Source organism: Palaemon carinicauda, chromosome 3 (genome assembly GCF_036898095.1).
Source record: "Palaemon carinicauda isolate YSFRI2023 chromosome 3, ASM3689809v2, whole genome shotgun sequence".
Taxonomy (NCBI): Eukaryota; Metazoa; Arthropoda; class Malacostraca; order Decapoda; family Palaemonidae; genus Palaemon; species Palaemon carinicauda.
In genome coordinates, this window is record NC_090727.1 from 44981456 (window position 1) to 44996941 (window position 15486).

A 15486-nucleotide genomic window follows, 5' to 3' on the forward strand; every position below is an offset into this window, starting at 1 on the left:
CTTTCTGACGTCTGACTTTGATGGCTGCTTTTCCGGTCCCATACAGCAGGAGAACCCTACTCTCTACAGGACATCCGCTGTCATTTTACCTTATTCGTTTAGAGTATTTATCGTTTCAGATCGTGTATTGTTCATTTACTGTTAAATGGTCACTGTTGTTTGACTGTTGAAATAAGAAAGTTTCCAGTTTCCTCTTGAAAGCCTTAATGTCTTCAATCATTTGAATGTTTCGTTGGAGCTTATTATATAGTCTCTGGGCCGCATATTCAAAGGCTCTAGAGCCTAAAATAGACATATATCTAGGTTCCAGCAGTTTGAAGCCGTCTGTAACTATTCTTTAGTGTGGATCAAGGTGTCACAGCGGGAGCGTTCCCAGGACAGGTCAACCAGCAACGTACTGTGAGTATACCCTCAATCAGAAGGGTGATTACATAACATCTCCCTTCATTTAAAAGGTAATATCTGTAAACATAGTTAAACAAACATAGGCTAATACCGGTTTATATGAAGTCTATAGCCAAACTATAAATCCTAGATCTTAAAATACTATCCACTTTCAATGTATGGTGATATCTTTATTATTCTCAAGTAAATCTTACTCATTCTATATCCACAACTATATAAGTTATGGAAGATAATATTCTTAAAGGCATTAACGTATGACATTTGTCAAGATGACGTTATATATACATAAAAATAATATTCGTGGTCGTTGAATATATTATAGTTATCCTTAAATTAAGTTTTCTTTAATTAAAACTTGTATCGTTTTCTTTTTTAAAAACCACTGATCTGTGGGTAACTTACTTATAAATTTCACTCGTATACTGTATATCACTTAAACATCAAATTAAATTCATACGAATATCTTCTGAACTCCTATTATAATTCAGTTAATCTATTGGAAAAATATTTGAATATATCTTAAGCAAATTACTATAATTTTAGCTGATGAAAAGGCTATAGAATGCAGACAATGGTGGAGGTCCCTGATTGGTTGAAACACTTCCTTAACTAGGGGGACAACTTTTGGGAAATTGTCCCCAAATTTGAGAATTTTTAAAAGGTTTTGGGGGGCATTGAGAGTGGTAGTTCCCGTACGTCTGGTAAATGTAAAACATTATCTAAATGCTCATGAATAATCATCCAGTCTTCAATGAGACATAATGAAAGTGAATGACTTAATTATGTTTTATTGTTTTCCTATGGTATACCATTCATTGCAATTAGAACTTTATTGATATATCTTTCAGAGCACAAACTGAAATCAGAGCATAAATTAATCACTAATAAAACAAAATATAATGTATGTTGCTTCACAATTGGAACAATTAGAAATAAAAACAGAATAGATTATAATTACAGAAGATACAGGAGTACATAGTACAGTATCTAGTAGGCTGTAAATTTAATTGTGTTGAAAAATGCCTAGAGAAATTACTTCTGGTCAGGGGAACTTTTTGGGACTGTCTAGGGATGTTCCTGACAGTGCAGACAGTAGAAGAAGATTCATTTCTCAGAGAAAGAGAGAGGAAGAAGGAACCAAGTGTCGTGACTCTCGTCTTTTAACTTTTGATCCTGCAAACAGTGAAGGCTTCATTAGGTAAGGAGGGACACATTTTACAAGGTTTTATTGATTCTATTATGTTCTGGCGATATCTTTAATGACTCAAAATACTGGAGATTCGAATATCTTATAGGTGCTGTAGGTTTCCATGTGTTAAACCATCGAATTTCTTTAAGGGTCTTTTATTGGTGAAGAAACTTTATAAAAAGAAATACATTTCTCAAAAATGGCCTTTTTAGCGTGTGTTGGTCATTCCATTAATCAGTGAGTGGTTATTGAATGAGATTGTTTCCAGATGTGGCTTTAACTTTTCAATTGATGCGATGGTGTATAACTGTAGTCGCTGCGTGGTTTGAATTCCAGTTGAGGAATCTGTAATCACTTATAATTGGAGTTGTTACTATAAGAATGAATTTAGATCATACTAATGCCTGTAGCCTTAGGCCTAGATTTTATAATCCAAATCAAATGTCGATAATTTTTTTAGAATTTTTGTTCCCGTGGTTAAAATAGAGGGTCGTATCATTTTAATATTTACGCAATGTTTTATAAAAAAACGACAGAACTTTTTAATCACATACTTTGATTTAATCTGATAAGAAATTTGATAAGAGATTATTTTTCACATTTTAAAAGAGGTGGATATGATGGTGTAAACTATAGTGAAAACTGTGATTTTTGCAATTATTTGCATTACAAAAGTGTAATTGAGAAACGAGGGTTTTAGGCGATGTGTGATGGAAAGTTGTTCGTTAGTTGATCAAAAATATAATTCATTGAGCAACTCAACATTCTCACAGAATCATTATTTTATTGATACACAAAATTAATTCTTCGTTATAAATATACATATATCATTCTTTTGAATACAAATGCATACAATCCTTGACACAAATATATACAATCATTTTGCTTTTAAGAAACAACCATTGTCTCACTTTACGTTAGTTTGATAACTCAAAGTATCGACCACACCCACCAATTAAGCTCTCTCTCTCTCTCTCTCTCTCTCTCTCTCTCTCTCTCTCTCTCTCTCTCTCTCTCTCTCTCTCTCTCTCTCTCTCTCTCTCTCTCATCTGCTTTGTAATAATATAAGCATGCCCCAATTTACTGTTTTATTTCCATTATTTAACAAATATTTTGTTAGTAAACTTTGAAGTTTCATGAGTAGGTCTCCCACATAAATATTGCTTACGTCAGAACTGTTTAATTTCAGTGTCCCTGCAACATTGTTAATAACAACATGAAATATATTCTTAGTTGAGAGTGAGAATAACATTGATATCCTATGTCAGCAACTGGGAGTTCCATAGTCGGTAAAATTACAAGAACATTTTGTGCAGTCTTTCGACAAAGCTATCTTCGCGTAGAGGTAAATTTGAAGACATCCTTCGGTTTTGCTCTCTCTCTCTCTCTCTCTCTCTCTCTCTCTCTCTCTCTCTCTCTCTACTAAATACAGGAAAGCCGTAAGCATCAAATCCATTAAGATATTAAATATTCGGAAGTGTATCCCAAGATATTTTATTTGTAAGTTCAGATTTAAGTCAGCTCAGCACATGCACTTACAGAGAAGTAGGTAGTTGGTTGAATAAGAGGCTTAATTTTCATCTTTAAGGGACTCTATACCAGCAATGCATTGAAATTCAGTTTAAATCAAAGTAGGAAATTACCGTGAAAAAAGCGCAAGTAGAAACATTGCTTTTTATTTAGATTTTTAGAAAAATATTCTTGGGAAACCCTTTATAAAAACGATTTTTGTATGCAAATCTCGTTTTTTTTTCTCATATTCCATTAATGTCTGTATAATGACCTAATTATCTCATTAGTATTGACTAAACTCTTACCATAAGTGTGTGTGTAGGGGGGAGGTTTGTCCTGGCCTATTTTTTCGACCAACCAGACAGAACTGGTTTTCTGCATATTTGTTCTTCGTCTAAAAGGGTGGACCTACTCGTTGTCAGTGAACTTTCAAACAAGTCCGTTTATAATCTGAAAATGGGAAGCCTTATTCAGTCATTAATACCAACAGTCTTCATTTAGTATTATGACAAACGGTTGTATTTATTTTGCATGAATTAATTTTGTTACTAAGTGATGATTACCTTCAGGGGGAAATTACTGGCGACATTTTGATGAAAAAAAAAAATAAATTAGTTTCTCATACATTTGGTTCTATTAAGGAACATTGCTTAAAGGGCTGTTTTTTTATGGCCCTGTCATACACACAGGACACCTACTCCCTGCAGAGACTACAAGGTCAGTTTATCGTGTACATTCTAAGGTATTTTACATATCACACATTTAGTGTTTGTCAAATGCTTTCGTTTTCAAGCTGAGGTACTATTGAGGTTTAGCATTTATCCTCGCCTTATTTGCAATGACATATTTACTATTAGTTTTCATGTTGGTTCTGGCAGAATATTAATAAGTAAGGACGAATTTCTTGTGTAATTCTGATATTTAAGAAAATATTCTTGGGAAAGCATTTATTGATATGCCTTGTGTATTGAACAGTCATCAATATTTTTCTACCATTCACTAGTGGGCAGGCGTAATCAAAGCATTAGTTAGTAACTAAACTCTTACTGTAACTGGGGCGGGGTGTCCCTAGTCTGTTTTTCGACCAGTCAGGCAAAAGTGGTGTTCAACGCAGGCCTATTTGCTCTTCGTTAAGAAGACAGGACTACTCATTGTCTGCTATTTTTTTTAGATCAGTTTGTAATCTGAAAATAGTTAGTCTTATTTAGTTTAATGTAAAGGTAAGTTATTTTTGTTTTGAATGAATTAAGTTTTGAATTAATAAATGATGAATAGTTTCATGTAGAAATTTCCGAAGGCAATATCATTTTGATGGAATAAAGCTGGTTATTAGTGATGCACAAGATTGAATAAAGCGTCAATACTGTCTTTGATACTTCGTGGACGAAACAACTTGAATCGAAGGCTTGACTATAAACTCTCTATTGATTTTTGCCTTTTCATAGCTTAAGGGCAAATTGTCCTCAAATACATCAGGGCAATAAAATTAGCTGTATCCTCGGTCAGGTGAGTTAAATTGTCTTAACGTTGTATGCAGGTTACGTAACATAAGGTTTTGATGAGAACCAGAGTTCTATGAGCCTGGTGTGGACCATATTATTAATTATTAGCATCTTTGTGAAATTATGATTAGCCATGCCTTGTCTAAAAGGGCTCTAATAAACGTGACTGTTTTAGCGCTTTCATGTTGGCTGTTTTGCAGTTGCTTTGCTTGTGAACGTGGCCCTTCAGTGTGAAGCAGTGATAGGCTTGGAATCTCTCTCTCTCAGAAAATAGCAAATACTTGGAATAGACTTCCACCGGATGTAGTAAACAGTAACACGGTAAACCAGTTCAAGAATAAGTTAGACAAGATCATAACAACTTTCTAAATGCTTAAACTAAAACACTCTACCAAAGAGCAAATGGTCTCCACGGATCCACTAAAAAATCTTTTGAGACATCCGAAATCCTTGTAAATCCTTGAAGCTCTCGCTCGTGTATTCTATTACCTTTCAACACACACAGGTGACCTCATCATGACTACTTATCTCAAAATTACCCTTTTCTAAGAATTTGATATGGTGACCCCCTTTAGGTATTCTACTATTAATCCTTCCAGCCATGTGGATTTAAATCCATCTTGCAGTCGATATCCTTCAGTCCTACTGGTGGCTTATTTCCTTGATTTCAAATGTTCCAAAATATCCCATTTAGTTTATAACAGTTTTCAGCTATACTGGTTGATTTTTTTGTTAGTTAAGATCCAATTTGTCCAAAGCTGTTGATCCTAAGAGAGAGGGGGGAGAGAGAGAGGGGGGAGAGAGAGAGAGAGAGAGAGAGAGAGGGGGGCAGTTAACATTTACTTAATTGCATAAAGGAATTATTGTGAAGCCTTGTTGCCACACATACTCTCTCTCTCTCTCTCTCTCTCTCTCTCTCTCTCTCTCTCTCTCTCTCAAAGAAAATATTTGCTAAGTCACCGGAAGCTTATTCAGTCTCTAAACCTATTCGAATAAACGATTTTTTTCCCTAAAACATCATCACTGATCAAATTCATTTCTTCTTTTATCTTTTCTTCTTTTACGGGTTTATTTCTCGCCCTCCATCAAACACTAAAGGTCTGTTCAGGCGGGCCTTGGTGTGTGAAAAAAAATTTCTTTCCAGTTAATATTTTGCTCTGTACCTTATCAGTTATTTCGCTAGTATTTGTATTCAGGCTTAATAGTTTTCAGGTCACTGTTATAACACTTTCTAAAAAGATAAGTCTTCAGGTTTTTCTTGAAAGCTGCCACATTATTGCTATTCTTGATATCAAGTGGAAGGTCGTTAAAGAGTCTCGGTGCAGCATAGCTGAACGTTCTTCCTCCTATTGCATGATTCACACTAATTTCGAATAGTCTATGTGGGTCATCAGCATGTCTAACTCTTTTGATTGAAATAATCATATTAGTTGATTTTTCATAATCCAGCCAACAAACAAATGTAATCACCTCATTAGTTATGGCAAAACTCTCTTTATAAGTACTATTGGTTCCTCGTCAATGTTTTCGGTCTGCCAAGCAAAGGTCGTTACTTGCAGTTTTGCGCAAGGTGGGAAGACAGAGAAACACGTCTTCGGTGTTACCTAATTATAAAGATAATTGTTAACTTACCGCGTACTTTTTTTTTTCTTTTTTTTCATGTCCAAAAAGGACGATAAATACTTTCATGTGTAAATTACCTTCGACATTTTGTGAAGCAAAACTGGTTATAAGTAATAAATTAGTTTCTTCAGTACACAAAATCTAGGTTAATGATGAACTACGAATTTGTGTCCATGATTCAGACCAGGATCCACATCTAGGTGGGTTCTGATTTAAACTATTTGTGCTTTGTTTTTTGGCACGTATGTTCATTTTCATGTTCGGTGGAGACTTGTTTTTTCGTATCGTGGTAAGTTTAATTGTGTACCATCTCATAAAGGGAATTGAGAGTGAAATTTTGTCGAATTTATTCATGTAACTTATTGAGAAAAAAAGTTTTTATGTAAGTATGTATGTATGTATGTATGTATGTATGTATGTACCAACTCCTATCAAGTTTGAATGCATATTGCGTGCTTAATTATTTGTTGATTATTGATTATCATAATAAGTTTCAACATAACATATTTGTAACCAGGTATGAACCACGGTAACGTCAAAGGGGGTGGGTGGGTGGCTTCTGAGGCGTGGTCTGTATTTGTGAAAAGGAAATTTTTTGGAAGATATAAATTATGAATCAAATTCATGTACATTATGTAAATTAACAGTCGAAAAAAAAATGATATTGTTACCCCAAATATAGCTTGTGTTCTTAATAGGCCCCACGTTTATTGAATTGTGCTACGACCTTTTTATTTATTTATTTACTAAGTGTATTAGCTCGAAGGAAATATACATAGTTTGCTTAACCATATTGATACATTAGGTCACTTACTTTACTTTAAGAGCTGTTTTCATGGTCCTATCACACAGAGGAACACTTCGAGCCCTGCCGGACCTACAGGATCTGTTTGTCATATACATTATTAGGTATTTATCGTATCATACATCGTATTCCGTGTTTGTCAAACCCACATATTCTTGAAACACTCCGGAAACGAAAAAGTCTTCAGTTTCTTTTTGAAAGCCTTTATATCTTCAGTCTTTCGAATGTATAGTGGGAGCTTATTGTATCGTCATGGGACCGCTCATTTGAAAGCTGTAGAATCTACAGTAAAAGTTTAAAGGTTTAAATTCCGATTATGAATGGCAGAGGCTAGAGACAGTGGCATTGCCCTAATGAGCAGGACAATTCCCTAGAGGCTAACCATATGTACATATGATCAGCGCCCAAGTCCCCTCTCCACCTAAGCTAGGACCAAGGAGGGCCAGGCAATGGGTGTTGATGACTCACCAGATAGACCTATAGGCTCCCCCAAAATCCCTATCCTTAGCTCACAAAGATGGTGAGGTTGCAACGACCAAACGAAATTGACATGTATGTTGGTTCCATTAACTCGAAACTATCTGTAACTATTCTCGTGTCAGCACAATTAGTTGGCTGCACAATATGTGGCAATTATCTTAGATATTTTGGACGTCCGGTTCTGGTACTTACTTTTACTTTTAGAGGTTTATTTCTCGCCCTCCATCAAACACTAAAGGTCTGTTCAGGCGGGCCTTGGTGTATGAAAAAATAATTCCTTTCCAGTTAATATTTTGCTCTGTATCGTTATCAGTTATTTCGCTAGCATTTGTATTCAGGCTTAATAGTTTTCAGGTCACTATTATAACACTTTCTAAAAAGATAAGTCTTCAGGTTTTTCTTGAAGGCAGCCACATTTGTGCTATTCTTGACATCGAGTGGAAGGTCGTTAAAGAGTCTCGGTGCAGCATAACTGAACGTTCTTCCTCCTATTGCATGATTCACACTAATTTCGAATAGTCTATGGGGGTCATCTGCATGTCTAACTCTTACAGTGGCGCTGGTAGCTTCAGGGTAGGGGATCAAGCAATCACAAAGATATTTTGGCTTATCACCTGTAAGTGCTTTGTGAGTCAACAAGCAAATTTTAAATTCAATCCTAGCCTTAACTGGTAACCAATGTAGATCGATCAGTGCAGGAGTTATTCTCTCCCGAAATTTAATGCCTTTTATCAGTCTAGCCGCCCGGTTTTGCACATTTTGAAGCTTCCTTAGTAGTGTATTGGGCAATTTGTAGTACAGAGAATTGCAATAATCAAGCCTTGATATTACATGACTCACCACTAAAATTTTTGTACTGCCCTCTGTTAAATATTTTCTAATAAATGCTATGTTTCTCAGGTGATAGTTACACACTTTCACTGTGTTCACAATTTGGTCCTTCATTGACAAATTACAGTCTATCAGTACACCCAAATTTTTCACAACAGGCACAATCCCAACATCAGCATCACCAATTTTTATACTTTGAATTAACTGGTAATTCTTCAAAGCCACCCTTGTGCCAAAGAACATACATTCTGTTTTATCATCATTTAATTTGAGCTTTTTCCTCTGCATCCATGTTTTTATTTCAGTCATTATCTCATCAATTTTCTTCTTTGTATCTTGTGTTGTTGAAATTGAGAGGTAAAACTGAGTATCATCTGCATATAGTTTAAAACCCACTTTGTGTTTTTTCAAGATGTGTGATAGCTCGATAGTATATATGTTAAACAAGATAGGGCCCAGGACACTACCCTGTGGTACACCCTTCATAAGAATTCTCTCATTGGATCGGTTTCCAGAAACTTCTACAATAGTCTTCCTGTTCACTAAGTAACTTCGCAAAAATTTCAGTGCTTCCTGAGTCACTCCAATAGACTTCAAGTCGTCAAGTAAGTACTCGTGCACAACAGTGTCAAAAGCAGCACTAAGATCTAACATAATTAAAATTCCACACTTTCCCCCATCAAGAAGACCTATCATATCATTCATTATTGAGCACAAAGTAGTTTCTGTAGAATGATTAGCTCTGTAGGCCGATTGATTTTCCGGGAATACCTGTAACTCGTCAATATGCGCCCACAATTGCTCACTTATGACTTTTTCAATAAGCTTTGACATGTAGGATAAATTTGAAATGGGCCTATATGAATTTAGCTCGTTTACATCACCTTTCCCTTTGTAAATTGGTTTGATCAACGCAGTTTTTTTCACAGCTAGGAAAACAGGATTTCGATATACTTAGGTTAATTATGTTCAGGTAAATATTATATACAACTTGCTTGTTTGGAGCTTCACTTATTGAACTGTTTGGGAAAGGGTCGTTTCTACAATATGTATTCTTCATCTCTCTCATAACCTTTAACAAGTCGCACATATTTATCTCCCTAAATTTTATTAACTTCTTTCCCTCTTTCACTGGCATAGCTGACTGTCCCTCCAAGTGATTTTGGGGGAAGCCTCTATAGATTTTATCAATTTTTTCACTAAAGAATATAGCAAAACTCTCTGCACAAACATTATCAGGCAAGACATATTTTTTCTTTAATCCCATCAAATCATCAAGGTTTTTATGAAAGTCCTTCATGTTATTAGTTTTTTTACATTCGCCGTTGTAGAATTTTCTTTTTGTTTTTTCTAACAGGATGTTATAGTCATTTCTGGCCTTATTATATAGATTTCTGGCTTGTAAGGATTTGGCTCTTTTCCATCTACCTTCCATCTTACGTCTGTGTCTTTTTGCCTTTAATAGTTCACTATTATACCATCTAACATTTTCGCGTACCACTATTTGTTTGTTCTTTATGGGACACATGGTATCGTACATTTTTCCAAAATTGTCGTTGTATTTCTTGGTATAGCACCCAACACATTCTATGTCTACCATATGTTCACATTGTGTGTTCACACAAGACATTTGCGCTACACTAGCTTCAATAAAATTCTCAGCATCAAAATTTTCCCGTTCCCTATATGTGATCCATTTTTTCAATACTCTGGTGCAATTTATATTAACATTAAAGGTGATGAGTTTATGTGTTTTTGAGATCTCAAAGTCTGGTTCCACTTCAAGGTTTTTTATTAGGTCTGAGTCTTTTCCACATATGACCAAGTCGAGTGTATGACCACCTACTGACGTTGATACCAAAACACTGTTTATTAAATTAAACATCTCAAATACTTCCTTGAGTTCTTTAGCCTTATTATCATTTTCATCATCTACCCAACAGTTGAAGTCTCCACCAATTAATGTATTTTTAATATCGTCCACCACACCCACAAGAATACTAAATTCTTCAATGAATTTAGTCATATTACTCGCTGGTGGTCTATATAATGATGATATATTCAATACCTTATTGTTTCTTGTCAGTTTTAAACAGATATATTCAAACGTTTCAAATACCATTTCATTCATGATAGAAACCCTAGAGAAAGTTTTCGACACAAAGACACCCACTCCTCCTCCAGTTTTGTCCTTTCTTGGTACGTGATAGAAATCATGAGTACACGGCGTCATCTCCTGAATCTTTGAGTTATCACTAATATTTCCCTGCAACCAAGTTTCCGTTAATAAGCATAAATCTAATTCCATCTCGTTAATAAGATTTCTAATCTCTAAGGTTTTATTCCCCACCGATTGAATATTTATCAGACCACACTTAACCAATGGGCTAGACTCCATGATCGGTTCTATTTTTTATCCTGGTAAGCTCCTCCTTGTATACCTTACAGTTATCATCATATGTCCTATGATTCGTATCATTGTAATTCCTCATTGTGCAGTTATGACACTTTAACGTATTTACATTACAATCCGTGGTTCGATGATCCTGGTTACACTTGGCACATACCTGAGTCTTGCTACAATTTTCAGCAGAATGACCAAATTCTTGGCATTTATAACACTGAAATACATTGTAGGAATCATAGATTTTACAGCATCCTCCAAGCGTGGTATATACTCTATCATCTCTTTTACGGAAGACTTTCCTGATAGTTGGACTACACTTTATAATGACGTGTAATTTACCGCTTTGTCTTGATTTAAACTTCCTGATCAATTTAAAGTCTTCTTCATTTTCACATATATCATTCAACCATTCATTCTTCTCCATTATACTGGCAATTATATCATCTTCATTTTCATCAATATTGCAGATCTTGATCTTCGGTTTAAGTAGATCCTTTTTATCTACTTCTACCTTAATGTCATTCTTGACCTCTTCTAAGTCATTTTTAGCCTTTTCTAACCCAGTTTTATCCGCAAAATTAACTACCAAGTGGCCTTGTTTAGAGGTTTTGACCTGTTCGACATTCGTGGTTATCTTCTTCATGATAGTTTTCTTGATATCTGAAGCCTTCTTATTTTCCTCCGTAGATTTTATAACCAAAGTGTTTCTTGATTTCAACTTACTTGCATATGTAGTCTTGGTCACATTCTCTTTTTCATATTCCATAAGTTTCTCTTTCAGCTCGACAATTTCTTGACGCATATCCATGTATTGAGCAGTTATCATATCCATAAAACCAGACATCTGTTGTTGTACATTTACCTTCATCTCCTCTATGATGATGCTTAGTCTCGTTATGTCATCAACACATGCAGACTCAACACATTTTGGACATTTATAAATGATGTTCCTGCTTTTTAAAAGAGTACTTGAACCATCCTTTAAATTAGAGCAAGCTTTTTCATCATGGTACCATCTTCGGCATTGGTCGCATTGCATCCCATCATCGACATAGGACTCACAGTGCCCACACATGCCATGATTGCCTCCGTCATCACATTCTTCATAAGCTGCTGCCATTATACTTTCCTCCCTTCCTGTGAGTACCTCGTCAATTTCATTCATAAATAGACCGAGATCATTCACGGGATTACGTCTTCCTTTTCGTTTTCTAAGGAAAGACATATTGAATCATTATTTCAATGAACTTTTCAAGTAGCCCCACCCCAACGCAAAAATGCTGGGTCAGGCCTTTCACTACAGACCTCACATACAAGGAAACCACTGATTTTTAGCACTATATTTCACTAATGTCAACACTAGCAAACACCCACAAAGAGATTTTTCATAGTACAAACAACGAGATACACAATGATTCCGTTTAAAGCCAGATTCGATACAGAGCACTGAAACACACTGGTAACCTAATGGGTCATTGCACAGACTCTATTCCAGCTTTAATAGGCAGCCAATGTTATTCAACAAGTATAGGAGCGATCTTTTCTCGAGGTGGGACACCATTTTATCAGTCATGCAGCTATGTCTATTATGTTTTGTAATATCTTAAGTTGTCATTTGAGATCGTAACAGAGCGAGTTTCAATAGTCAATTCCGGAAATAACAAAGGACTTATCATAGTCTCAGTTTGCCTTACTTCTGGAGTGACGTAATTATGACGTCATTATAACAAAACAGAAAATGACAAGTGGACTTGTCCATTGTAGTTATAATATAAACTGGAAAGAAATTATTTTCACACTTTAAAGCCCGCTTGAACAGGCTCTTAGTGTCTGATGGAGGGCGAGAAGTAAACCCCTAAAAGTAATGCCAGGGAAGTCGGACAATCGTTTAGCGGTTGGTCAAAGTTATTTCGGTTTGGTTTTGGAAAGAGGCAGATTCGACCGGCGTTGTCCTTATTAGCCGAACTTACGACTAAAGGTAAATAAAGTTTATTTGATTTTGAGATCCCTGAAGGTCCCTCACCCCAAATTTTCTCATCCAAAGATCTGTCACCCTGAGCGAGGATCTTCAAGTGTTAGTTTATATCAATAAAACAATCATAAAATAAAAGTAATTTATTGAAACGTACGATAATACCCAAAATGTGAATATGGATATTGTGCAACGATATTTTCACATAACTTCTCAAAATGTCGCATGAATTACTGTAGGTATAAGTTTAACAATTCTTGCAGCCACGCATTGGCTTTATATAGCATGATATATCGATTTCATTAGTAATCCCAAGACCGCCCAACGTTACTATATTTGCTTAGAAGTATGAAACACATATCCCACCAAAAAGCTGTTGTAGTCAATCGTAGTTTTTTTTTCCAGAGAGTACTTGACTTCTTGTTTTTGTTCCTTCAATTCGTTCACTCCAGGGATACATGTTATGAAGTATAAACCCAATTCTGCAGTCACAATCTATAACTATGACTATAACTATTATACTGTAGTGCAACAATCTTTGTGATTTGTGAAATTTTACTGAAATTTTAACTAGTAAAGTAAGGCAAAACCTCTTCAGCCGGTATGTTCCTGTGTACTAGTAACCCCACATTTGTGGCCAATAGTTTGTGTGGTGTTTTTTGACAATTTGATTCATACAACCAATGAATTATGGCTTGTTCAACAAATTAACCGCTTGTATTTGTTCGGGCTATCGTGGATATCTTGTAACTATTTTTTTATGCATTTTATTAAACTCAGCTGTTGACATTGATAGTCAACTAGTAATAAGTGTCTTGAGTTTGGAAAGAGTCTTTAACTATTTTGGGGAAATTTTAGCCAAGAACAAAAGTAGGCAAAAGTAAAAATGTTGCTAAAATGTCATTTTCAATTCTTTCCAGATTTGTACTCCAGTGACACTGAGGACTGGAAGAGGACACAAAGGCTGTCATGCAACAAGTTGAGAAATTGCAAGATCTTGAATCTTTTGTCTTCTGTATGATCAGTGGGGGAATGCCTGCAGCGCCTCTGACAGAGGTCGCAGTTTCACGGGGCGTGTGTCCGTAGAAGGAAGAGCGTGCGCATGAGAATATTTGCGTGCGTGGGCTATCCTCCCCACTGTCACCTATGGGGCCGAAACTTGGAATCTAACAAAAAAGCTTTCCCTTAAATTACGTACAATGCAGAGGGCACATGAGAGAATTATGCTAAATCTAACATGGAAGGATAGAAAAACAGCTAAATGGATACGTCAAAAAACTAAAGTAATGGATATCCTTGAAACCATTAGCAAGCTCAAATGGAACTGGGCAGGGCACATTGCCAGGATGACAGACAACCGATGGACATCACGAACAACCTTCTGGACACCCCGAGGATACACAAGAAACCGAGGAAGACAAAAAAAAAAAAAAAAAAAAAAAAAAAAAAAAAAAAAAAAAAAAAACCCGCTGGCGAGATGACTTAGACCAACATAAGCAACAGTGGCACAGAATAGCTTGGGATAGAAGTCTGTGGAGGAACCTGGGGAAGGTCTACATCCAGCAAAGGACTTTTGAAGGCTGAAATGATGATGATGATGATGATGAGCCAAGTTAAGTATGACGTCATCAAAGATGAACTGATGCTGTAAACTTTGCTTGAATAGTGAAATTTTTTTAATGTTCTATGCTTTTTAGAAGACAGGTTAGATTTGGGGCATTTAGTGCTGGTATGAAGTTCCTCAATCACGTACAGAACAATATTAGATTATGTTGCGTAAATAACAGATATCTAAGATCTTTGTGTTTGTATAAATTTGTTTTTCTTTCAGTGAGAGTTTTTGTTCTTAATTTGAAACTGAAGTGATAGGCCTCATAGGATTCACTTAAGCTGCGTTGATCAAACTATCATGAATTTGTTTTAATTCGAGTCTTTTGATTAATTCCCGTAGTTGCCAAGATTTCATTAAATCGATGCATTTTTTTTTTTTGGTAAAAGGAAAGATCTAATTGCAATTATAGTTTAATTCGAGATTTCCATTTGGACATTAAATAATAGTCTCATACTTTTTTTGGACAACAAAACCGAAGTTTACTTTTTTTTGGCAAAATAATTTTAGGAGAAATTAGTTAAGTACAATAAGTCTTTTAATAGTTAATATATGACATATTTGTTTTTGACGTTGTTAGTAGTTTATATATGACATATCTCTTTTGACATTACTTTTTTTAGAATGATTTATTATTAATTTTTTTTCGTCATTTATTTATTTCCTTATTTCTTTTCCTCTCTGGGATATTTTTCCCTACTGGAGCCCTTGGGCTTATAGCATCTTGCTTTTCCAACTAGGGTTGTAGCTTGACTAGTAATAATAATAATAATAATAATAATAATAATAATAATAATAATAATAATAATAATAATAATAATAATAATAATAATAATAATAATAGGCAAACGCAAAAAAATCTGTTGAAATTTCCTTTTTAATTCTTTCTACATTTGTGTTCCAGTGTACTTGATATGGTATAATTGGTATTCATATGTCTCCTAAGTCCGAATGACGCGCAGACGCTGTTGTTCCCCAAGTTGAGAAATTGCCTCCTGACTTCTCCATGAGCCGAGTTAATTATGACATCTTCAATTATCTGATACTGTAAACTCCGTTTGGATGTTAAAATTATTCTAAAAATTGTTTGCTTTTAAGAAACTAGGTTAGATTTTTTGCCATTTAGTACTCGGGTGAAGTTACACGAGTAC

General features: G+C 35.2%; 1 long non-coding RNA gene across 2 annotated transcripts; it reads left to right on the forward strand.

Annotated features, from left to right (window-relative positions):
* Positions 1-1531: 1531 nt before the first annotated feature.
* LOC137637235 (uncharacterized) lies at positions 1532-14194 on the forward strand. 2 transcript variants are annotated; one of them, XR_011043492.1, is made up of 2 exons: positions 1532-1603; positions 13647-14194. It is a non-coding gene; the product is annotated as an uncharacterized lncRNA (long non-coding RNA). The 2 variants fall into 2 exon arrangements; XR_011043490.1 differs by lacking the exon at positions 1532-1603 and adding an exon at positions 3526-3823.
* Positions 14195-15486: the final 1292 nt, after the last annotated feature.